General features: G+C 43.8%; 1 protein-coding gene across 3 annotated transcripts in view; it reads right to left on the bottom strand.

Annotated features, from left to right (window-relative positions):
* Positions 1-25,089, bottom strand: part of DCAF6 (DDB1 and CUL4 associated factor 6) — a 2,031,218-nt gene that overhangs the window by 516,669 nt on the left and 1,489,460 nt on the right. The window lies entirely within an intron of this gene.

The following is a 25,089-nucleotide window of genomic DNA, read 5'->3' as shown; positions in this document are numbered from 1 at the left end:
CCATACTAACTTTGGACATTGTCACAAAGATGGCCACACACACAGAAAGAAGAAAAAGGGGAGGACAAGGTCCTCTAATTTAAATGGGCCTAGCCCTGCAGGAAAGGGAAAGACACCACGAGGACTAAGTCCTCTAACTTAAATGGGCCTAGCCCGGGCTAGGAGGGGAACGGAAAACAACTAGGTCTTCTAACTAAAACAGACCTAGTTAAGAGACAAAGGCAGGAAAGTCACACACTCAAACAAGAATACCATGAAACTTTCAATTTATTAAATAAGAAAAACAGAACCATGTTCTGACAACACCACTAATAAAGCTTATGACTAAATAATCATAACAGAACAGAACCTCATTCTGTTAACTAGCCTCACTCTATTACTCTGCTTTGTTACACCCTCCTTTCTTCTTTAAATATCCCTTACCTTCTACCTTTCCCCTCTACATCTGCAATATTAACTAACTCAGTGTTGTCTCCCTCTCCTCTACAGTAATCCATCCTGGGTGCTCTCTCCCTGCTTTAAACGCAAAAGGAATACCTCCGGCCATCACCTGAAGACAACCTGAATTGGCCAGCTTGCCTGGTACTTAGAAAAATACTACTGAGAAGACCCCCCCCCAAAAAGGATTGTGTAAATGTATGCTGCTTAACACTAATTAAATGTAGGCTTGATGTACTATCTATAGAGTTAATCTGCCCTCCCGTGTGTGCGTTATAGCAGCCTACCGCAGACCGTTTGCCCTCTCCCCCTCCTGTTATCACTACCCTAGAATACATTTAAACCTAAGACTGGTCCAACTATCCCTGCTGTTTGCTATCTCCTTCTACCATTAGGTGGCAGCATCTACCAATATAAATCCTAGATATTCATTATAATCCCAACAAGTTTTATTTTTTCACAAACAGTTGGTTATGAGTTAATATCCTTAGACTGTACATATCTTCTCCCCCCTGCTAAACCACCCTCTGTAAAGGCAGCTTTCTTTTTCTGGCTGTAAATATTTAGTTCATACCTTCCAAGTACAGCCTTTAAACTGCTCTTTGCTGATACTTTTTCTGCCGTACTCACCTCTAGTGTTCTTTCCTGCTCCGTTCACCCTACGGGCTCACACCGCTCCCCTACCCTGTCCCCAATTTCCACCCGCCCCCAGTACTCTTAGCTTTACTCCTATCTTACCCCACCCTCTCAGCCTAATTACCCAATACCAGCTCCCCATAATTACTCCTCCCACCTATAGCCATCCTTCTTAAACTCTGTAATCTGTACTCCACCCAATAATTATAGTCTCCTCCTCTTTCCTTCAATCTCTAGAATACATCCATCACTTATTAAACCTTTTCTTCTTCATAGCCTTCTCTATTTTCCCAACCACTCATACCACTCTCTCTTTGCTCCAACATGCTCTCTTCAAGTTATCACACCCTCCAGTCCCCCAGCCTCCTCTTTCTGTTTCTACTTCCCTTATACTATGCTACCTCATATTCCACCTATGCGTGTCCAATACCACCTACGGAGACAACTACCATACAAACCCATCTTCCCCCTCACTCTTACTCCCATTTCCACTCTATTTCCTCTTCTCTCATTCAGCCCAACCCTCTGCACCTATTACACCCTAAACTCTTCTTCGCTAAAGTCAAGATGCTGTCACCTGTTTTAGTCTACAATCTACCAAAATTCATGCCTGGCAGACCAATATGGCTAAAGGATATCTCCTTCAACAACCTAGTCCAAGCTGGTGATATCCATCCTAACCCTGGTCCTACATCTTTTATTAACAGCACTCATCCCTTACCCTCTTCCTCCTATCTCAACACCCTAAAGATTTTTACAATTAATGCACAAAGACTAAACAACAATGTACACCAATTTCAAGCTTTATTAAGCCATAACCAACCAGATATCTTAGCCATATCTGAAACCTGGCTCAAGCCCTTTATCTCCGACTCTGAGATTCTGCCCCCATGATATCACTGTCTTAGAAATGACCGACTAAATAAAAAAGGTAGAGGCAGTGCCCTAGTCTACCCCAATCTTCTTACCTTAATTCCCCTCCAAATTCCAATTCCTCAATTCCAGAACACTAAACTAACTGCTGGAATTCTAAAACTAAATAAACATAAAAGTATCTGCATCATCGCCCTACATATCTCACCTGGTAATATCTCTACACTTGAAAATATTCTCCTATGGGCCTCTACTGAAATTAACTATGAAACTTGTATCCTTGGTGATGTGAATATTGACTGGAATAAAATCAATTGCCCCTCTCCCTCCCTATCCATTAATCTCTATAACTTCACTCAAATAATCCTCTCCATCACTCGACCTAACAAAATAAACCCTCCCGGATCCACTATAGATTGGATCCTAGTCTCAGATCCAAATAAAATAACCAATTCTGGCACAATTCCCGATACCTTTAGCGACCACCTCCCAGCCTTCATGCATCGCACAACTAGTTCCTCCCCACACCAGCATCAGTACATTCAAACTCGTAACTTCAGTAGCTTCAACCCAACTACTTTCTCAAATACTTTCAAACAAATGAACTGGCAAATTCTAAACATCCTTCCTCTTGACAAGGCTATAGAATACTTCAACTCTGTCGTCCTTGATACTTTAAACTCACTAGCCCAACTAATAAACAAAAGGATAAAAACTAAAACTGCTCCTTGGCTATCCAAAGAGACAAAACAGATTATGCACCACAGAGACAAACCATAGAAGCTTTACCAAAACAATAAACTGGACAATACCTTGCTCCAATATAAAAAGCTCCGCAACCGTGCAAAACGACTAATCACCAAAGACAAAAAATCCTACTATATCAAACTTCAGTCCAATAACAATAAAAACCCCAAAAATTCTGGAACTCCGTAAACTCACTCCTCAATCCAGGCTCCAAGAATAATCCCTGTCCTGACCCAAGTAAATCTGATACTGAACTAGGCTCTGAATTTAACTCATTTTTCATAGACACTATTACTACCCTCAGCAAGACATTTCCCAATAATAACCCAACTGCTCTACACTCTCCCCCTTCTAACTCACCTCATCTAAACCCATCTCCACTAACTTTATAAAGAATCTTTTGTCCAAACTTAAACCTTGCTCTAACGCTCCTGACAATATTCCCTCTTCCTTCCTAAAATGTGCGGCTGATGGCATTGCACTCCCAATCAGCATCATTATCAACCGATCCATAAAAGAATCATACGTCTCCAAACTCTGGCGCTCAGATTATATTCTTCCTCTTCATAAAGGAGGCAGAAATACCAGCATCTCAAACTTTCGCTTTGCTCTCACCAATCTCCAAAATCCTAGTAAAATGCATCCACCTCCAACTTATGCCTTTCCTGACCCAAAATAATCTTCTCACTCCTATCCAGCATGGCTTCCATCCAGGCCATAGCACAATAACCGCTCTACTCTCTTTCCTAGAAACTGTCAATCAAGCCCGAGATTCAGGCCACTTAGCTTCCACTGTTTTACTCGATCTGTCTAAAGCCCTTGATACTGTTTCCCACAAGCACCTTCTCTGTCATTTCTCAAACCTTAATCTCTCACATAATGCTTTATCCTGGTTCTCCAGCTATCTATCAGACAGATCACAGGCAGTCAAATGGAAGAAGTCCATCTCTTCCTTCCTAACTACCCCAACTGATGTACCACAGGGATCCATCCTTGGGCCAATGCTTTTTAACATCTTCATCAATAACTTTCACACTGCTATTCCTGATGCTAAAATCATTCAATATGCAGACGATTCAACCTTAGTCTGCTCTGCCTCCAACCTCTCTGAATTGCTGACTAAAACCCAAACTGCCTTCTCAACAACTGAAAACTGGATGTGCCAAAACCACCTCTCTCAATGCAAATAAATCAAAGATTCTACTATTCCCTCCCACAAAGACCCTCTCCTACGATAAAAACAACTTCAAAGTCTATAGTCAAACCAACTCACCTATAGAAGTAGTCCCCTCTGCCAAACTACTTGGCATTACTGTAGATGAACACCTCAAGTTTGATATTCATATTCAACAAAATATTAAGAAAACCCACCAAAAGCTAGGTATTCTGTATAGGAATAATCGCTTTCTCTCCAACTCTACCAGGCAAACTCTGGCCTCGATTTATCTTCTTCCTTCCTTATTATGCGGAGCCCCTCTCCTAACCAACCTGTCCTCCTCTATCACCTCTAAACTAGAAAACTGCTACAACAAAATCTCTAAATTTGCCTCTAAATCTAAAAATACCACCCATCACTGCCTAACCCTACAATCCCTGAACTGGCTTGAACTCCAAAACTACCTAGACTATCTCCAACTCACTACTGCACATAGACTCATATTTCACCCAACAAAATGTCCGGCTCTATCTAACATCCTTCCCCCTTATACGGCCAACAGAGCTTTCAGATCTGAAAATCAGAACTTAATTACTATCCATAAACCTAAACGTCCTGCTGGCCAACTTCTCCTATCTTTCTCACTAGGCAAAAAATGGAATTCCCTTCCCTCCACACGAAGAACCATACCAAACTCAGAAAACTTCAAAACCCAACTATTCAAACACCTGTCCACTAAATGGAAATGTACCTGCCTTCACCGAACCTAATCCAAGGGGGTTCTCGCTCTGGTTCCCAAGCTCTACAACTCTCATAGTTATCTTCCTATGAGCCTATCTAAACTCTCAACAATTGTATAGCTTCTCTCTAAGCTCTCACCTCCTACAGCTACCCTCACACAGCCCAACCTTGTAAATAGCATTCTACTGTTGATGTGTGTATGTAAAGTGTACTTACATTTTCTTAAAAGGTTTGTATGTAAACTGTTTCCACACCTAACCCATATCTGTTTTCCTCAAATGAAACTGTGTGATCCCTACCTTCAAGCTTAATGAATTTGTTAACTTTGCATGATCTTGAATGCATTTATGAGTAACTATTCTACATAAGATCTTTAATATTAACTATCATTTGTATCTAAATTGTATAATGTATCTTGGAGTTTTTCTCCTCAGGCCTCCACTGAAAATGGGTTAATTCGGCCTAGTGGACTTCCCCGGTAATCAAATTGCAAATAAATAAATAAACTATGCTAACAATTTAGCAAGCGGGAATCCACCAAAAACTTAAGACTAATTCCTAATAACCACACACGCCAAACTAAGCGCAAAAGGCACCTACAAATACTAAACTATGAATAACACGAAAAACAGGATACCAATACGATCAAGCCAAAAGGCCAATTTACCAAAAGATTGCACACAAAGGCACAATTATAAAGGTAACTATTCTAAACTACGCTAACTATGCTAAACAACTATGATATAACAGGCTAGTCTAGAAAATACAAACATTTTGAATAAATTCAAAATACTTAGCTAGAGCCAAAGAGAAGCACAACCAAACTCGTTGACATGGCAAACGAGATCTGGGGATTGTACTGGTGCACCATGGGATACCTACCTAGCCACGAGCCAACTAGACGACTTCCAGCTTGTAAATAGGCCGAGTCAGAGCCGAGGATTGGCTCCGATCTCATATGTAAGAATGAAGGTGAGATAGGACTACAGAACATTAATAGTTCCCAACTTGCAATCTTCTGTGAACTTTGTCAGCCAGAGTCCTTTTGTGTTGGCCTGGACTTCAGAGAAGTAGATACCAAACAGAAGTAGACCCAGGACCGAAACCTGTGGGACTCCACTCGTGACTGGTCAGCAGTCTGACTTGGAGTCAGCTACTTTCACTCTGTGGGTTCTATCTCTGAGCCAGTTTGCAATCCCTAGCTTAGTGAGTTTTTTTGTATGATTCCTGAGTGGAGAATGGTATCAAAGGCCTTGGCCAGATCAAGGTAGGCTCTATGAACCACCTTGCTTTTATCCACAGCTCTGGTGACTGACTCAAAGAAGTCGATCAGGTTGAGCAGGCATAATCTACCCTTCACAAAACCAAACTGTGTGGGATCCTGAATTTGGAGATTCCCTATATCCCTTGTTTATTAGGTCCTTGATGATGCATTCCATAGCTTTGCATATCAGACTAGTCAGGCTAATGGGCCAATAGTTCCCAGGGTGTGTAGTCGTTCCTCCTTTGTGGAGCGGTATGACTGTAGCAGTGTGCCATTCGGTAGGGACAAAGCCTGAAGTGAGGCTGCAATTGAACAGGGCACACAGGTGAGGTGCCAGTTCACTCTGTAGTTCATGTAAAACACAGCCAGGGACATTGTCAGGTCCCATAGAAGCTGTATTCTTGGCCTTGGACAGTGCTGTTTTAACCTGTGCAGCAGTAACTCTGGGTGCCTGGCAATGTACTGGTATTGTGACTAATCCTTTGGAGGGGAGAGGTAAAGTTGGCATTGAATCTGTCGGCCAGTACGCTGGCAATATCTATTGGCTCAGTATAGAAGGTACCACTGTGCAGTAGCTCAGACCAAATCTGGGATTTGCTGTGGAGATTCTTTACATAACTATAGAAGGCCTTGTGGTTGTCTTTACTATCTGCTGCAATTCTGTTTTCATAGCTAGCTTTAGAAGATTTGATGAGGGATCTCAACTTTTTGTTGAGGTTGATAAGGAAGTTTTTCCAGTCATGGGACTTCACCTTATTCCGCATCAGTTTCCTCCTTCTGTTGTAGAGTTTGTTTATGGCAGGGGACCACCAGATTGCCTTCCTTTTTTTTTGGAGGAGAGCGTCTTGGTTCTATTGGGTATGGCGAGATCCATGCATTTGTGTATGTGTTCGTACAGTACATTTGTGTATGATTCGGCAGTAATGCAGCTATTTTCCATTTGCATGGGTGCCGTGAAGTTAGCCACCTCTGTTTTGAGGAGCCCAAAGTTAGCTTTGGAGAACTTTCTCATGGTGGTTACAAGCAATGGTCGCCCACGTTAGTAATGACCGGGTCAAAGATGTTGCTACCTCTAGTGGAGGTAAGAACAAACTGGTCCAGGGCATTGGAATTAATGAATTCCAGGAAATGTTGGGCAAGTGCATTGGTACATGAGTTTTCCCAGTTAATGGAGGGGTAGTTGAAGTTGCCCAGTATGAGAGCGTTAGGTTGGACCCTAATATTCTCCAGGGTGCTTAGGAACGTGGAGTGTGAGTCTTGGGACATGGTTGGGGACCTATAGTAGGCTACGACCTGAATCGCTGTCCTGTAAAGTAGACGTTCAAACTACAGTCCTTGATAAAAGCTTCAAAATTAAGTAGCCTTAGCAGAGATTTCCAGCTTATTCATATTCAACAGCAAACACCATAACAATGGCCAAGGTCTAATCACATTGCTGGTATGAGACAAATACAGGCAGGACCAAATGTTCATAGTATGTAAGTCAGTTAGCTAAGTTGACAATAAAGGGCATTCGATTGTTAAATGTAAAGACCACCTTGCTAAGATAAAAGGAAATGAACATTTGTTCAGTCCTTCAATGATCTTGGAACTGAACAGAGGTAGAACTTCAACAGGCAGTGAACATCCAGGAAAGACTGGGAGATGAAATGATTGGATGCCTTACAGTTCAAAAATGGGCTTGACAGGAAACAATTTGTTTGAACAAAAACCTAGTTCCTTTGGAAGACTACACCACTTTCATACATAACAGACTAGAGCTCAAAACTGCCAAGCTAAGGTAAGAACATCTAGAAAAAATGTCTTTCAGAATACACAATTCAGGACTACAGAACCAAGCAGCTTTGCATTTGAACAGACAGATGCAACAACTTGTTGATCAAGAAGTTCAGGTCCGAACAGCGCTGCATATTTATCACAGGATGCCATAAATGAAGGATCTCCTTCTAAAACCATTTAATCAACTTGTGGTGGGTCAGAGTCCTGTCTACCACTAGATGATGATGGACTGACGAAGGCAAGACTCCGAAATCAGAATAAATGTTGCAAAAATCAAAGGAATGCCTAAGGCAGGCTTTACAAAACATGGAGATTTACTGAATGAGTAGAAAAGGATACCTCTCAAACCAAATGAGAACTTTTTCTACTTGGTTTTCTAAACAGCCAGAATGTATAGTTCTTAGGCAGCTACTAAAGTACCCTACTCTTGAAGTCTCCTGGTTGAGATACAGGTGGTAAATAGAAACTTCTGCAGGAGTCAATTTTTCAGATGGAAGTTGCCATCTTATCCAAGTGCTACAACCTCCAAATCTATGGAGTGAATTTGTCTCTTATGAAGTCAAAACTGAAATAGAACAAAATGCAACTCTTCTGAGTCATCATAAAAGCTGTGTTTTGATATATAAATTAGCCAACAGGCAAAGCATCTGGGTAACAGATGTAAGTTACAATAAACTTGCTCAAAAGTGCACAAACTGAAAAAGCAAATGAAACAAAAAATAAAAAAAAACACCAACCCAGAATATATCCACACACGAATAAGAAGGAACCATTAATAAATTAAATAGTTTATTAATGGTTCCTTCTTATTCGTGTGTGGATATATTCAGCGTTGGTGTTTAATGTTTTTATTTCAATTGGTTTAACAGATGTAAGTTTACAAAACACCTTTCATTACATCGAAAATGCATCTGCTATCCAGTATTTCATTGACCTACTAAGGACAAAATGTTTGCTAGAACTGCATGCTCTCAGATGGCAAAAGGATGAATTCTGCAGTACCCACTTCTACAATCTGATGAAACTGAAGCTCTAAGTAGTTATTTGAGGTGTCTTTAAGGATATTTCATTCCCCAGAATATGGACTACACCCAGGAAAATGAGAAAGCCACAGGCCCAATAACAGATAGGGATCAATTCCTCATAAAAGGGGGTAGAAACAATGCCCCCCCCCCACATTTGCTTGTTCACATATCATACCACTGACAGAAGCATTACCTGCAAATTGAGAACACTGATGCTAATATAAACTTACAACAGCAGACCTGCTGTGGGCTCCATACATTTCTAGAGATACACTCAATGTGACAGACTGTGCATGGAGAAATGGAAAAAGACATCTGTAGACCAAAACACAATACCCTGAAGAATTGTTAGTACATGTGCAAAATGACAAGAAAATCTGAGAAGTACTGATGACACCTTGCAGACACTGGCAAAAGGAGTCTATGACGTCTGCAAACATTACGAAGGTCATCAGCCCTATAAGGCAGGTCTGAACCATCCTTGGGATACGAGACATGAGAACAAAGCCTCAAGTTAGTCTAAAGAGAGAAAGTCACAAGCCTCACCTGTGTCCAAAATCATCTCTATAAAGAAAATGGCATGCACTCGAAAAATTTCCCCAGCTGATAGTGACTGCAGCAAAGACAAAGCCTAAACTAATGTCACCATCAGATGCACCAAAGTAGCAGATATAAGCAACCTGCCGTCCAGATACAGGAAAACAAGAAGCCTGCATACCACTGGACAGCATCTGCTGCAATAGCAAATGCCAGAAACAAATACCTTAGGTGTGGGGTAAAGACCAAGTTGGTGTACCTTGTAAACAGAGATGCTCATCATTCACATTGCCTCAGTGGCATATGGGTTCTGTTCCTGCAAACCCAAACTGGCAGCTCTCCAGATCTCAGAATTCCCTTCTCTGACTCCCTGTGACAGGGGATCGGCCAAGCCCCTCCCATCAGGGAAAGCATAACCGCTGTCATCAGGCTTACGAATCTTCCAAAGCTTCCATGTGCCCAAATCTTCAGTCAGCTCGAGCTGAGTTAACTAGAAAGACAGGATTGGGTGCCAAGCCCTTCAAAGCTTTCATGCCAACAAAGAGAGGGAGGCTGAGCCCTGAAAGGACAATCCTAAGAACAACGAAAAATAAATGTCCACATTGTGGCATAAACAACATATCTCAAAACAAGTGGAATGTAGAGAGGGAGCAGCTAATACAGTAATGATCATTCCAACATCTACTATTATGGTAAGTTTACTTACACAACTGTACTATGTTCATTATACTGATCACTGCTGCAGTACCCTTTGCTATATATACAGTGGATATAAAAATTGTACACACCCCTTTTAAAATGCCATGTTTTTATGTAAAAAAATGAGCCCACAATAAATCATTTCAAAACTTTTCCCACCTTTAATGTGACCTATGACCTGTACAATTCAACTGAAAAACAAACAAATCGGTTAGGGGAAAAATATAAAAAATAAAAATCGTACAATAAGCTGGTTGCATTAGCGTGGACTCCCTTAAACTAATACTTTGTTGAAGCACCTTTTGATTTAATTACAGTATTCAGTCTTCTTGGGTACACACCTGCCATCAATTAAAGAGACTCTGATTAACCCCAAATAAAGTTCAGCTGTCTTAGAAGGATTTTCATGACATTTACTCAGTTGCCTGCTACAACAAAAGCCATAGTTCGCACAGAGCTTACAAAGCATCAAAGGGAGACTGGCAAGAGACCTACAGCAACACTGAAGGAGCTGCAGGAATTTCTGGGAAGTATTGCTTGTGTACTACATGTGACAACAATCTCCCGTATTCTCCATATGTCTGGACTATGGGGTAGGGTTGCAAGACGGAAGCCTTTTCATGCACAGAAAAACATCCAGGCCCGGCTAAAATTTGCAAAACAATACATCAAGTCTCCCAAAAGCATGTGTGAAAATGTGTTATGGTCTGATGAGATCAAGGTTGAACTTTCTGGCCACAATTCCAGAAGGTACCCTTGGCGCAAAAACAACACTTCACATCACCAAAAGAACACCATCCCCATGGTGAAGCATGGTGGTGGCAGTATCATGCCTTGGGGTTGCTTTTCTTCAGCTGGAACTGGGGCTTTAGTCAAGGTGGAGGAAATTATGAACAGTTTCAAATGCTAGTCACTTCTGGCACAAAACCTTCAGGCATCTGCTAGAAAGCTGAAGATGAAGAGGAATGTCACCTTTCAACACGACAATGACTCCAATCATACATCCAAATCAACAAAATAATGGCTTCACCAGAAGAAAATTAAAATTTTGGAATGGCCCAGCCAGAGCCCAGACCTAAATCCAATAGAAGATCTGTGGGGTGACCTGAAGAGGGCTGTGCACAAGAGATGCCCTCGCAATCTGACAGATTTGGAGTGGTTTTGCAAGGAAGAGTGGGCAAATATTGCCAAGTGAAGAGGTGCTGTGCTGATAGACTCCTACCCAAGAAGACTGAAAGCTGTAATTAAATCAAAAGGTGCTTCAACAAAGTATTAGTTTAAGGGTGTGCACACTTGTGCAACCATCTTATTGTACGTTTTTTATTTTATAATTTTTCTCCTAACAGATATGTTTGTTTTTCAATTGAATTGTACAGGTTATAGGTCACATTAAACGTGGGAAAAGTTTTGAAATGATTTATTGTGGTCTCATTTTTTATATCACAAAACCTGGCATTTTAATAAGGGTATGTACACTTTTTATATCCACTGTAGGTTACTACATTTGGAAGGTGGAAAGAGAAGGGTCTAGGAGGCCCAGGACAACAGTCCTAGCAAAGCCTGATCTTGACCAAGAGAAGGAATTAAGCTTGTAATGTCTTGTACATGTATGCACAGAGGACCAAGCTGCTGCTTCTAGAATACTTCTAAAATACAACTCTTTCCAAAAAAGCCATAGATGAAGCCAAGGCCCTGGTAGTGAAGGCCTTGATCCTGCCTTGAATAGGTTGTTGTGGTGAGTATAACAAAAGGTAATACCTTAGACAACCATTTAGAAATAGTCTGTTTTGACACAGGTTGTTCCTTCTTACTTTCACAAGAAATGAATTGATCATCAGATCTGAAAGATTTAGTTCTTTCAAGATATTACCCCAGATGTCTTTAGACATTCAAGGTATGGAGCATCCTTTCTTCCTCATTTTTAGGTTCAGGAAAGAAAACTGGCAGATCAGTCAGGTCAGGTGGTTCAAATGGAGCAATTGTTAGCTTCTCTATACAAAATTAATATTCAAAGGAGATATCTCTAGTTTTCTTGAAAACCTCTTATGGAAAATCCCTTTATAAGTTCACAGGTCTGTATTAAGCTGTTGACCGCCAGAATCTTTATAAGCCTAGCCATGCAACCCAAACCAGTTTCATCCTCGAATACACTGGATGTCTGTTAGTAAGGAGGTTGCTAAGGGTTATGTTGGGGGATATGTTAGTTTGGGATTAGTTAACTTACTGTCAGTCTATGTCCATTAGACATACTGAGGTCAGACCGGGGTGAATTTATGATTTTGCATACAGTGATTAAGGTTTCTCTTGAAAAGGGTCAGGGATGAACTCCGCTTCAAGTGGATGGGGAACCTGTTCCACAGTACGAGGATCTTTTGAGACACATATTGGTCTCTTGAGCATGTTTTATTTATGTCACAGGCAAAGTTCAGGTCCTTGAATCTAGTGTTCTTGGTGCTGTTTGTTTTGTGGATGTGCAAGAGATCCATCAGAGCTGGATGTGTGGATGCCTTCTATGGCAGGCAAAGATCACCTCTCAATAACCTGTAGAAGACTGAGTAAAGACTTAGGGCCTTGAGGCGAACTGTGCAGGACAGGGTATTCATACCCTAGATTATCCTAGGAAACCTTCTGAGGGCATTCCAACTGCTGCAGGTACTTGGTTGGGTACATGTCAAAGGGGTTGTAAAATTATATTGTGGTTCTTACTTGCTTGCTTGCTGTGGGATTTGAAGTCTTCTTAAGACACTCAGTCTTGCTGGCTGGAATCAAAGTCTGGTTATAATTGCATTCACAGTCTGTTGCATACAGAAACTTGCAGAATATACACTGATGAGAGAATATACTTTGCAGCACCTGTCTTTAAGAGCAGTAACCAATAACTTTTATAATAAACCACATGTATGTCTGTTACAGCTTCAGAAAATGTTCCACTTTACTTCTCATATAGTACAGATGATGTGAGAGATATAACATTTACCTCAGGACAAAATGTGTCCCTACCATACCCCTAACATAACTGGATTTAATACAGACTTTATATATTTTTTAGTTAAACACACACCCTCTTGGTTTTGGAAAGATACTGCTTTGATGACGCAAATGCTGACACATCTGTTCTTGTGCAAATGCTGATAAGTAAACTGTCTTCAAGGAAACGCCTTGTGGATTAGAAAAGCACATTTTTAAACTTTCTTAGAAAAACATGTCCTGTTGTCCAGTAAAAGCAGATTACATTCTTGTCATGTCTGTAAGAAGACAGCTTTCTTGATGTGTGTGTAATACACTCATAAGCAAGTTCCTTATTTTTTTAAGCCACAGTCATTTAGTATGGTTGCTGATCACATATTACTAAACTCTGTTTTATGTATTTAAGCAAGCTTTTTCTTTCAGCATATTTACAACAGAATTAATTTCAGCCTTATATTCATAATATCTAACAATTCCCTCTGTTTTTAAACATACTCAAAACATTTTATACTGATATGTATTTTTTTATCACATTATATAGAGAACACAAGAAACAAACCTTTAGTCTTTTGATACAACAAATCAAAATGCAATTTTACATAGTTAATACAATTATATTAAAGTATTACTACCAAACTGAATGTATTTAACAACTTTTTCTTTTGCAGACCATTCTGTGAAATTATTTTATCAGTTATGAGCTGTGTCTGCTTTAGTTTAACTTGATTAATTTATTCCTTTGCAATTACAGAATTTAATTTATGACTTATAACTGTTTCATTAACTCTTTGCAACTGTTGAATTAACTATAAGAGACAAGAACCATGTGCTACTGCAAGCATTTATACACTACTGAAAATATACAGTTTCAATGTCATTTTAACCATAACATTGTGATCATGTTTTTGAACTGCTCATTAACATCTTGGTAAAATACTGAACTGGGCTTAGATAAAAAATATTTGAAAGCAATTATTTTACTGGGGTAAAACCAGTGATATTACAACTTGACAAATTACTTTTGAACTTATTACAATGTATCCTGTACAGCATGTATTTACACAGACTGTTTGCTGTTCATGCATTTTAATCTAGTAGGTACCTGGGACCCATTTTTTCTTTAAATATGGTTTTTCACACATATTCATTACTAGACATTAATTTTATTTGTACTGAATTCTTTTGCATTTGTATATACAAAGACTATAAAGCACATTTGGAAAACTTTTATGTCTCTTTAGAAGTATCTAGTGGAATTGACACCAAAGGCATATGTCCTGTTATTTTAAACTACATATTCAACAATTACAAGTATTCATGCTTTTTTGTACCAACATTGTTTTGTCAAAAACATATTAAAAATAGTGGCCAATCTTGTTCAGTTTTTCTACATATCTTTACTCTCTCTTGTTATAGCTGTCAGCAATTTTAAGCCATCTCTTGTTTTTTAAACCATCTCTTGTATAACTTTGCAGTTTAACAGGTTGAAAATACAATTTAATACTAAACAATACAATAATAACCATTATGATAGCTATTAACAACTTGTAAAATATCTTATTCTGTAAGGTTTAATCCAGTTTACCAGTATGTCTAATACACTAATACCTGTTTTTTCCTTCCCCCCTAAAAGAGTATTGTCAAGAAGGAATGAAATATTATTTTTTTCTTGTAGCTTTATTTCTGACCCTTGTTGTTTATTTTTTCTGTAGCTTTAATTCAGACCCTTGCTGTCTCGCAACAGATGGATTCAGAGACCACTTGTACGGAGTGAGGAGCACCCGACTTAGCTTGTCCGCTAATATGTTGGATCGTCCCGGGATGTGCGTTGCTACCAGAAAGCGGTCGGTGGAGATCGCCCATTCCCAAACTCCCATGGCCTCTCGACACAGGGGGTAAGATCTGGTTCCTCCCTGTTTGTTTATGTACCAGACTACCGACATGTTGTCTGTCTGGATCGCAATAGTCCCCAGGGGAAAAAGGTCATGGAGGGCTTGCAACGCCAAAAGCACCGCCCTCATCTCTAGGACATTGATATGCAATGTGGTCTCTAGGGGAGTCCACGTGCCTTGAACGGATCTGCCTGAACAATGCCCCCCCCCCCACCCGAGGCGAGAAGCGTCCGTGGTCAACGTGGCTTCGACCAGGGGAATCACAAAGGGCCTCCCTTCTCTGAGTTCCCGCGCATGCAACCACCAAAGAAGGGAGTCCCTGCAAACTCTGCTCAGCGGTATGGGCGTGTTCAGCGGGTGGAGCAAGAGGGACCATTGGACTTGAAGGGTCCATTGCAATATCCGCATTCGCAGGCGGGCATGGAGGGAAAGACCGATCGCGGCTGCCATAGAGCCTAGTGCCCTCAGGACTAACTCCGCTGGAGGAGAAGGATTTCGTAGAAGGGCTAACACTTGATAAGACAAGCTGTTCAGTCTGACTAATGTTAGGGTAGCTGGAGAGATTCGAGTATCCAACCTGGCCCCTATGAATTCCAGGGCTCGAGTGGGGCACAGGCAGGACTTCTGCAGGTTTACTGAAATGCCTAGGTTGTGGGTTAGAGTCAGTGCATAATCTCTCGCTACTAAGAGCTGATGCCTGTTGGTCGCGGTAAGGAGCCAGTCGTCTAGGTACAGGAAGACCTGAATGCCCTGAAGTCTCAGGTGGGCCGCAACCACCGCCATGACTTTGGTGAACACTCTGGGGGCTGAGGTGAGGCCGAATGGAAGAACCCTGAATTGATAATGACTGGCTCCGAGCCGGAAGCAGAGAAACCTCCTGGATCGTCTGTCCATTAAAATGTGGTAGTACGCATCCTTGAGGTCTATGGAGCACATCCAGTCGTTCTCCTGCAGAAGGGGGAGGATAGATTGAAGAGTGACCATCCAGAACTTTTCCTTGGGTATAAACAGGTTCAGAGCGGAAAGGTCTAAGATGGGTCTGAGGTCCCCCGTTTTCTTTGGCACCAAAAAGAACTTTGAGTAATAACCCAATCCGGACTGATCTGGGGGGACGGGCTGGATGGCTCTTTTTCTTAGCAGCTTTAAAATTTCTAAGGCCACCGCCTCCCTCTGATCGGGTGGTACATCGGGGAGGTGTCTGGTTTTGGGGGGAAGATTTAGGAAGGGAATGAAGTAACCTCTGGAAATGATACGGGGCACCCATCGATCTGTTGTAAGGGACTCCCAGTTTGACAGGTGCTCCGTCAATCGCCCCCCGACTGCCTCCAGAGAGGGACAGTTGGGCAAGCCCTCAGGGCTGTTGCGCGGGTCTGTCCGAGAAATGTTCTCAAGACCCGAAATTACGCGGCCCCCCCCTGCCTCTGGGCCGGCGTCCACCTTGTCCTCCTCTGCCTCTAGAGGACGAGTGGTCCGCAGCTGGATGGGATTGCTGAGACTTGCGGAACCACAGCTTCTTTTGCCCCCTCTGATTCCTGGAGAAGGATCTTTGGGGACTAGAGAAGCGGACTCCAACGGCAGACAGCGTCTTCCCGTCCTTCTCGCTTTGGACCAGCGTATCGCGAACAGTCTTGCCGAAAAGAGCAGAACCGTCACAGGGGGCATTCGCGAAGGATGCCTTGAAGGGATCCGCGAAGTTGCAAAGACGGAGCCAGGCGTGACATCGTAAGACGATCTCTGCTCCGCTGGCTCTAGCGGCTCCCTCCGAAGCATGAGAGAGGAGCCGCATAGACGTATTGGAGATGGATTTCAGAGTGGCCATTCGTGTCGTAAACACATTCCTGTCTCTGACTGACATGGACTCAAGGGGAGCTGCAGCGTATTCCTTGGTCAAGTCTCGCTGTAGCCTGATGGTATGTGCCATATAGTTCAGCACCCTTATAGAAAAGGTCGCTGAAGCAAACATCCGCTTCCCAATCTGGTCCAACGCTCGAGATTCTTTATCTGGCGGGTGGACCAGAGAACTCTCCTGAGCGAGCTCTTTCTTAGTGGCCACCGCCACCAACATGGCATCAACAGGGGATCCTTTGGCCCACGATTGCTTATCTGTGGGGGGGGGCTCAGTATCTTGTCGGGACGCCTAGGTATTGGCTCCACGGTGTCGGGCTCCTTCCACGCCCTGGTGGTAATTAAGTCCACCAGGGGGTTGGCCGGAGGGGACACCCAAGAAGTAGATGGGCCTGCCTCAAACTCCTCCAGGAACACAGACTCATCAAGGGAAGGTTTTTGGGCAGACCACCCCCCTCTAATGCGCAACATTTCCATGATGTCTCCAAAGGAGACATCTTCAGGGGGTGACCTTGGGGAACCCTCCCTATCATCTAAGTCCGTGTCCGTGGTAACGGACTCGGGGGAGTCCAGGTGCCTCCTTTTACACCGACGTTTCCGAGGAACCTCCTCGGTGAGGCTATCCGAAGAGGGCTCGTCCACGGGTTGTTGTTCCTCAACAGGAACTAGCTGGAGGGCTTGGGTAGGCTGTCCCGATGGTCGGATGATGGAAGACAGACCCTCATACAGTGGGGGTATGGGTGGATCCACAGCCCGAACCAGGGATCTGGAGGATCTCGACAGTACCCTCTCCACTACCTCAAAAGCCGAAGGAGATTCACCCTTGCCAGCCTCTGAGAGCAATCTCCTCGGCTCCGAGGAAGGGATCGGGGTCGGAGCCGAAGCAGTCGGCGCCGAGACAGAGGTTCGCTCCGAACCCAACAGCTCCGAAGATACAACAACTCCCTCGGATCTGATGCTCAGCCCTCGGCCCCAAGAGCTCGGATCCGACAAGCTCGAGGGCATAGTCGGCGTCGAAGAGACAAGCGCTATCGGCGCCGACAATTCCCTGGGTCCGAATGGGCACGGATCCGATGACTCCGAGATCCGAAAGCGAGTCGGAGAAGGAGTGATTGGGGCAAACATGGGGGCCGCGCTCCCCCCAGAGGGGGGGGCAAGAGCACCCCCATCTGCATTTGGGTCTGTAAGAACCGACGCATCATCCGATCCATATCTGCTTCGGAGATGCTTTTAGTTGACCTGGAAGAGGTAATCGAGGTGGGCCGTGAGGGCCACCTCGACGACCTCGAGGGAGACCGATCTTCCTCCTCCGGCTCCGGCGAGAAGCTAGGTGAACGGAGCAGAGAGGAGAAGGATCCGGAGACCCCCGAAGGAGACTTAGTTATTTTAGCTGGCGGAGCCGAGGGGTGAGACTCGGTCCGCCTTTTATGGGATCTATGTCCCTCCTTATCCTTGTGCCTCTTCTCCTTAGTTGAGGAGGCACTAGTTTCCCCAGAGCTCAAACCTGAAGTGGGAGGTTGAGTCCCGGGTAGAGCTGGGGGAACAGAGGGCGCCGAGGCCGCTGAGGCAGCCGGAGCCCGAACAGGAGAGGAAGAAGATGCTGACTCCTGGAGGAGCTTTCCCGCCAGGATCAGCTTGTTCTTTTCTATCCCGAAGTGCCCGGGGGTTAAAGGCCGCACAGATCTGGCAGGCCTCTGAGAGATGGGCTGCCCCCAGGCACAAAACGCACTGAGTGTGGCCATCAGCTGGGGAAAAGCTTGTGGCCACACTCAGTACATTTGGAAAAAATGGCCTTAGGCCCTTCCGCCATGTGGAACCAGTCACACACACACCCAAACGCTAAGGAGGGAGGGGGAGTGACAAGAAAAAAACTAACTGCTATACCAGTAAAATTTTAAAAAACTGACATAAACAAGGGGATAGAAGGTTTTTACTAACACACACACTCGATTTTGACTTGTTTTGTGAAAAAGTTTGTAAACGATCTCACCCAGCCAGGAGCTCTTCAAAAGTAAAGCTTCTTCAGCCGCGGCAAAAAACGATCTGGGGTAATGTGGTTGGTAGCAGGGGATTGTGGGTAGGGGGAGGAGCTAGGAGCTCGGATCTTGGAGCTTGGTAAGCTGCCGGCTCAGATCCGAAGTCGGATCCGATACCCACAGGTCCCACAGGTTGCAGAGCAAATGAAGTAACTACTTCAGATTCACTGTTTCCAGGTCCTGAGAATGTTGACACCAGAGAATTTTTAAGTACCACTGAAGTTTCCCCATATGCAGTCTTGCATATGGAATGAGGAGAATGCATGAGGCCATGAACACTAGAGCTTGCAGTATTTTTCTTGCAGGCAGCTGGGTTTGGGTGGTCAATAATTTGAAGTAATTTGTCAAATAAACCTGCTTTTCTGGAGTGAGGAATGTCATCTGGGAAGTTGTGTTCAAGCTTGCTCCCAGGAATACAATTTCTTGGCTGGGTACCAGATGTGATTTCTTTTCATTGATGGTATAACCCAGAGAAGTTAGGAGTCTCTTTACAAATGTCAGTTGCTGAAGTAGCAATTCCTGACTGTCCGCCTGTATCAGGCAATCGTCCAACTATGGGTAAATTTGAATTTTTCTCTGCCTGCAGTATGCAATGGCTGAAGCCAGGCACTTTGTGAATAGCCTGGGTGCAGTAGATAAGCCAAAGGGAAGTGCAGAGAACTGATAGTGCACAGAGCCTGCCCTGAAACATAAGATATTTCCTGCAAGATTCCTTTATGGGGATGTGCAGATAAGCTTCTTTTAAGTCTAGAGTGACCAGCCAGGAGTCACTGGCTAGCATAGGCAGCAGCTGTTGGAGTGTAAGCATTTTGAACTTTGGCACCACCAGGAAAGTGTTGAGAATTGACAGATCCAGGATAGGGCACCAAGAATTTTCTTTTCTGGGCACCAGAAACAGACTAGAGTAGGAATCCTGTCCCCTTTGCTCTGTTGGAGCAGGTTGAATATCCCTGATACTGAGAAGAGAAAGTATTTACTTTTGGGCCTCTGCCCAATGGTTTGGGGGAAGGTCTGGCAATCCACTTGGGGTTGGCAATGAATGGAAGTAGAATCTGTATCCCTGGGATACAATGTTTAAGACCAAACGGTCCTGGGTAATGTATTCCCAGTTTTTTGCATGCAGGGCGAATTTTCCTCCTAGGGTTGCAAGTACTTGGGCATGGCTGGAAAGGATGCAGAAGTCATTGTGAACTTTTCTCATAAGAGGATGGCTTACCACTCCCTGTTTTCGAGGTGGGAGCACTCCATTGTTTAGATCAGTGCATACCCTGAGACTGTAGTCTTTGTGGTCTGTTACCCCTGGGTTTGGACTGAGAAGGCCTGGGAGGGACTGGAAAGGACCAGTTTTTTGAAGGCCAATGTCTACTGAATATAGGTGGCTGTACCTGTAAGAAATCTTTAACAGTTTGCATAGATTTAGCTTTTTCCTCCATCTTTTTAAGAACTTATTCTGCTTTTGTGCCAAACAAACATTCTTGATTTAATGGAGCATCTAGTAATTTTGCTTTGACATGGTCTGGCAAGATTTGTTCCTGCAGCCAAGCATGCCTTGTCAGAACAGACCCAATGACAACAGCCCTGCAAGATGCTTCTAAGGCATCAAAACCACACTGCAAAGTATGTTTACCCACATGGTTTGCAGAATGCATTAACTCATGTAAATCTTTATTTTCTGCACAATCAGGAATCAACAACATTTTTTTGTTTAATTAGTTACATAATATGCTGCTGGTACTTCAACATGTGAAACTGGCAATTTAAAGTCCTGATTGCAAGAGTTGCAGAGGTTATATACCTTCTTGCCTCATCTGTCTAAAGCCCTAGAATCCCTGTCCGAAGGAGTAGGGACTTTTGGCTGTAGTAGCCTTAATACCTTTAAGTCCCTGGGAAATGGTCTCTGGGTCCGCAGTAGGATTTTTAAAGAGAAAATTGTGAGAGTCAGGTACTCTGTAGTACCTGTCAGACTTTCTAGGAGCTGGAAGTAAAGTATCACGGGTAAGACTTGATTCCATGAAGACATTATCTACAATATCCAGGACAGAGGGTATAGCTAGAGGCCTGTGCTGAGGCAAGTCTAAAAATTCCCTGAGTCTCTTTCTTGACTGAGGGTAGTTCTGGCATTCCCAGCAGAAATGCTCTCTTAGGGTATGCAAGGTTTCACCGAAAGTTAAAGTTCTCTGGAGGGGAGGCAGAGGGAATGGAATCCTCTGCATCTGAATCCTCATTGCTGGATAAGGGTATGTCCTGGTACTCAGAGGGGTCAGAGTGACTCGTGGTCTGCAGAATCAGAAGGAAAATCAATTCTTTGTCTTTTAGAGGGGGAAAACTGGCTTCCCCTAATTAAAGTAATAAGGTCTTCAGCCATTCTAAGCATTTGTTTCTGAGGCCTGGAAGCTTGAGAATGCGCTTTGGTCGTCGGTTTTCTAGGAGTAGTGTGAACTCTGGGCCTAAGAAATTCGGTGGTTTTAGGCAAAAACAAAGTAGTCGGTTTAATACGAACATTGGAAGGGCTGAACACACCCTCAGAAGCCGGTGCCTGCACAGCGGCTCCAGACCCATCCAAGGTAGAGACATCCACAGGTTCCATAGTCGAAGAAGCATCTCACGGCATACCGGAATCCGAACGGGTCTCAGTAGAGGCCTGCGAATCTGTAGAAGCGGTTATCAGGGGCTGCGAAAGCGCCTCACTGAGTATCGGCAGACTAGCAACTAGCTTAACGGAAGCGTTGTAGGCAGTTTTGGACCTATGCGGTCTGTCTCTGTCTTTATCCTTACGTTTTTTTTGAAGATTGGTAGTTGGAAGGCTTAACGAAGCCATCTCAGAATACGAAGAATGAGAGTGAAAGAATTTAGCGACAAAGACAGCCCAAAGACAAATAGTTCGGGCGCTGAACAAGCCACAAAACTGACAGCGAGGAACGTCGTGGTCTGGGCCTAAGCAGGTGACGCAGTAAGAATGAAAATCTCTGTGATGTATTTGCTTTCCACAGGCAAGACAATTGTTGATTTTTTCTGACATCGTTTAGAGCAAGAAAAAAGGATCCCCAACGGGGTACTTAGCTTTAGAAGACTTCAAGTTTGAAACTCGAAAAACGAAAATTGCAGGTAGGGGCCGACCGGCACTTGTGAACTGCTTCTGCTTCAGGCTCCCTCGCAGCAGGAAAAGCTGATGTAATGGCACTGGCTGCATGTTTTATAGCCCTGACGTCATGGAAGAGGTGACAGCATCTGACGCAGAAATCCCAAGACTCTGGTATTCGGGCCGACTGAAGACTACCTGCAGGCAGCTAACCCAAGTGCGATGACTGCAACAGTGAAACACGAAGAACATCACATAGCCCTCCAGAACACACACCAGCACTGCCTTCACATAAAAACAAAAACCACACACACCCACCTTCACAGAGGCTCTCAATAAAAATCTACCCAAACAGCAGGAACCTCCAAGGCAGAAATGTACCCGACCACCACAACACAACACTACACTAATCACGAGACACATAACTCTCCTAAACAGTGTGCCACTCAACCAAAGCCCCTAAGGCAAAACAGCATGCCCAACACACTAGTCATAGGTGACTCGATAGTGAGGCACACTGATGTCCCACTCACTAAGCTGAATAAGGAGAAAGTAACAGTCAGCTGCCTGTCAGGCGCCTGGATCCGCCACATAACACACACACTCAGGTCTCTCAACAACAGGTACAAATATGACTCTGTCATTGTACATGTGGGTGTGAATGACCTGAAACGTACCTCCCTGGACTACATGAAGAGAGACATGGAGGGGCTCTTGGATTATGTAGCCCAGGTGGGTATGACCCTAGCCCTGAACAGCATCCTACCATCACCCAGAATGATACCACAGTACAATCAGAAAATGATTAATTTCAACAACTGGCTAAGTTTCTGGTGTCATTCTAAGGGGATCTAGTATCTGTCTGCTTGGGATGACATGAATGACAGACCTCGATGCTTTGCCAGAGATAGCCTGCATCTGTCACCCCTGGGCTTCCGGATACTGGCCAAGGCTCTTGCCAGCCCTATAGTGCCTTTTTTAGGCGGTGTTCCAAAGACCAAATTGCCACCATAACAGCTACAAACAAATGCAATTTGAGAGTCATGCTCTTCAATGCTAGAAGTCTAAATCTCAAAATGCACTCGCTTGAGGCACTCCTTAAAATGGAGAACATTTGTGCTGTAACAGAGACCTGATTCAAGGCAGCAGAAAGCACCCCTGCACTACCAGGCTATAACTCATTCCACACCTTTCGGCCCCAGAACTTGGACCAAAGCTCCAGAGGCGGTGGTGTTTCCATATTCATAAAGGATGAGCACAGCCCCAGACTGGTAGCCCAACATAATGCATCTGAGATACTTCAGGTAGCTAACATTGGGTAAGACAATGATTCAGGTCATAGCCTGTTATAGGTCCCCAATCATGTCCCCAAGACTCACAATCCACATTCCTAAGCACCCTGAAGAATATTAGGGTCCAACCTAACACTCTCATACTGGGCGACTTCAACTACCCCTCCATTAACTGGGAAAACTACTCATGTACCAATACATTTGCCCAATGCTTTCTGGAATTCATTAATTCCAATGCTCTGGATCAGCTCATTCTTACCCCACTAGAGGTAGCAACATCCTTGAACTGGTCATTACTAACATGGGCAACCATTGCTTTACACCAATAGTCAACTCCTCCCTGGTTAGATGATTCGACCACAAACTAATCACCACCTTGGAAATCCACATCCCCCCACACACACACACACAAAGGTAACCACCATGAAAAACTTCTCCAAAGCTAACTTTGGGCTCATAAAAACAGAGGTGGCAAACTTCATGGCACCCATGCAAATGGAGAATAGTTGCATGACTGCCGAATCATGCACTGATGCACTGTACGGACACGTACACAAATGCATGGATCTCGCCATACCCAATAGAACCAAGATGGTCTCCTCAAAAAAAAAGGAAGCCAATCTGGTGGTTTCCAGCCATCTATAGTTATGTAAAGAATCTCCACGGCAATACCCAGATTTGCTCTGAGCTACTGCACAATGGTACCTCCTATACCAAACCAACAGATCTTGCCAATATTCTGGTCGACAGATTCAGTGCTAATTTTACCCCTCTCTCCCCCCAAAGGACCAATCACAATACCAGTAGATTGCCAGGTACCCAAGTATTACTGCAGCACAGGTTAAAACAGCACTGTCCAAGGCCAAAAATACAACTTCTATGGGACCTGACAATATCCCTGGCTGTGTTCTACATGAACTACAAAGTGAACTAGCACCTCACCTGTGTGCCCTGTTCAATCACAGCCTCACCTCAAGCTTTGTCCCTACCAAATGGCGCACTGCTACAGTCGTCCCTCTCCACAAAGGAGGAGTGACTACAGACTCCGGGAATTATCGCCCAATCAACCTGACGAGTCTGATATGCAAAGCTATGGAAAGCATCATCATGGACCTAATAAACAAGGATATAGGGAATCTCCAAACTCTGGATCCTACACAGTTTGGTTTTGTGAAGGGTAGATCATGCCTGCTCAACTTGGTTGACTTCTTTGAGTCAGTGACCAGAGCTGTGGATGAAGGCAGGGAGGTTCATACAGCCTACCTTGATCTGACCAAGGCCTGTGATACCACTCCCCACTCAGGAATCATAGAAAAACTCACTAAGCAATGCATCAACCCCTATATCACTAGGTGGGTTGCAAATTGGCTCAAAGATAGAACCCACAGTGTGAAAGTAGCTGACTCCAAGTCAGACTGCCAACCAGTCACAGGTGCAGTTCCACAGGGTTCGGTCCTGGGTCCTCTCCTGTTTGGTATCTATTTCTCTGAAGTCCAGGCCAACACGAAGGGACTCTGGCTGATAAAGTTTGTGACGATTGCAAGTTGGGAGATGTTAACTCCCCAAGTGAAGTTGACGTCCTACAGAAAGGCCTCAATGACACCAATGACTGGTGTCAGAACCATGGCCTTAAGCTCAATGCCAAAAAATGTGTCATCATACCCCTTGGGAAAATCCCGGTTCCCTTGAATTACCACGTTGATGGTAGTCCACTGAACACAGAAGGAGTTACAAGAGATCTGGGAACACAGGTTAACAGGAACCTCTCTTTTGACCATCACGTTGCCACTATGGTCAGAAAGTCCTTCTATGTGGCACATCTCATTACTAAGGGCTTTACATCCAGGAAGAAAGAGGTCATTGTCTCCCTCTACTCTTCCCTCATTAGGCCAATCATCAAGTACAATGCCCTATTTGGCATATACCTCACTAGACACCTGCAACCACTGGAGGGGCCACAAAAGTACCTCACAAAGAGGACCTAGGCCTTAAACACTTGCCCTATATGGACAGACTCAAAAAACTCCAACTATTCTCTGTCTCATATCGCCTACTTAGAGGCGATCTCTGCTTGACTTGCAAA

The sequence above is a fragment of the Protopterus annectens genome, chromosome 5.part0, assembly GCF_019279795.1.
Source record: "Protopterus annectens isolate FY-2018-M chromosome 5.part0, PAN1.0, whole genome shotgun sequence".
NCBI lineage: Eukaryota > Metazoa > Chordata > Ceratodontiformes > Protopteridae > Protopterus > Protopterus annectens.
This window is presented reverse-complemented; position numbering and strand designations above follow the sequence as displayed.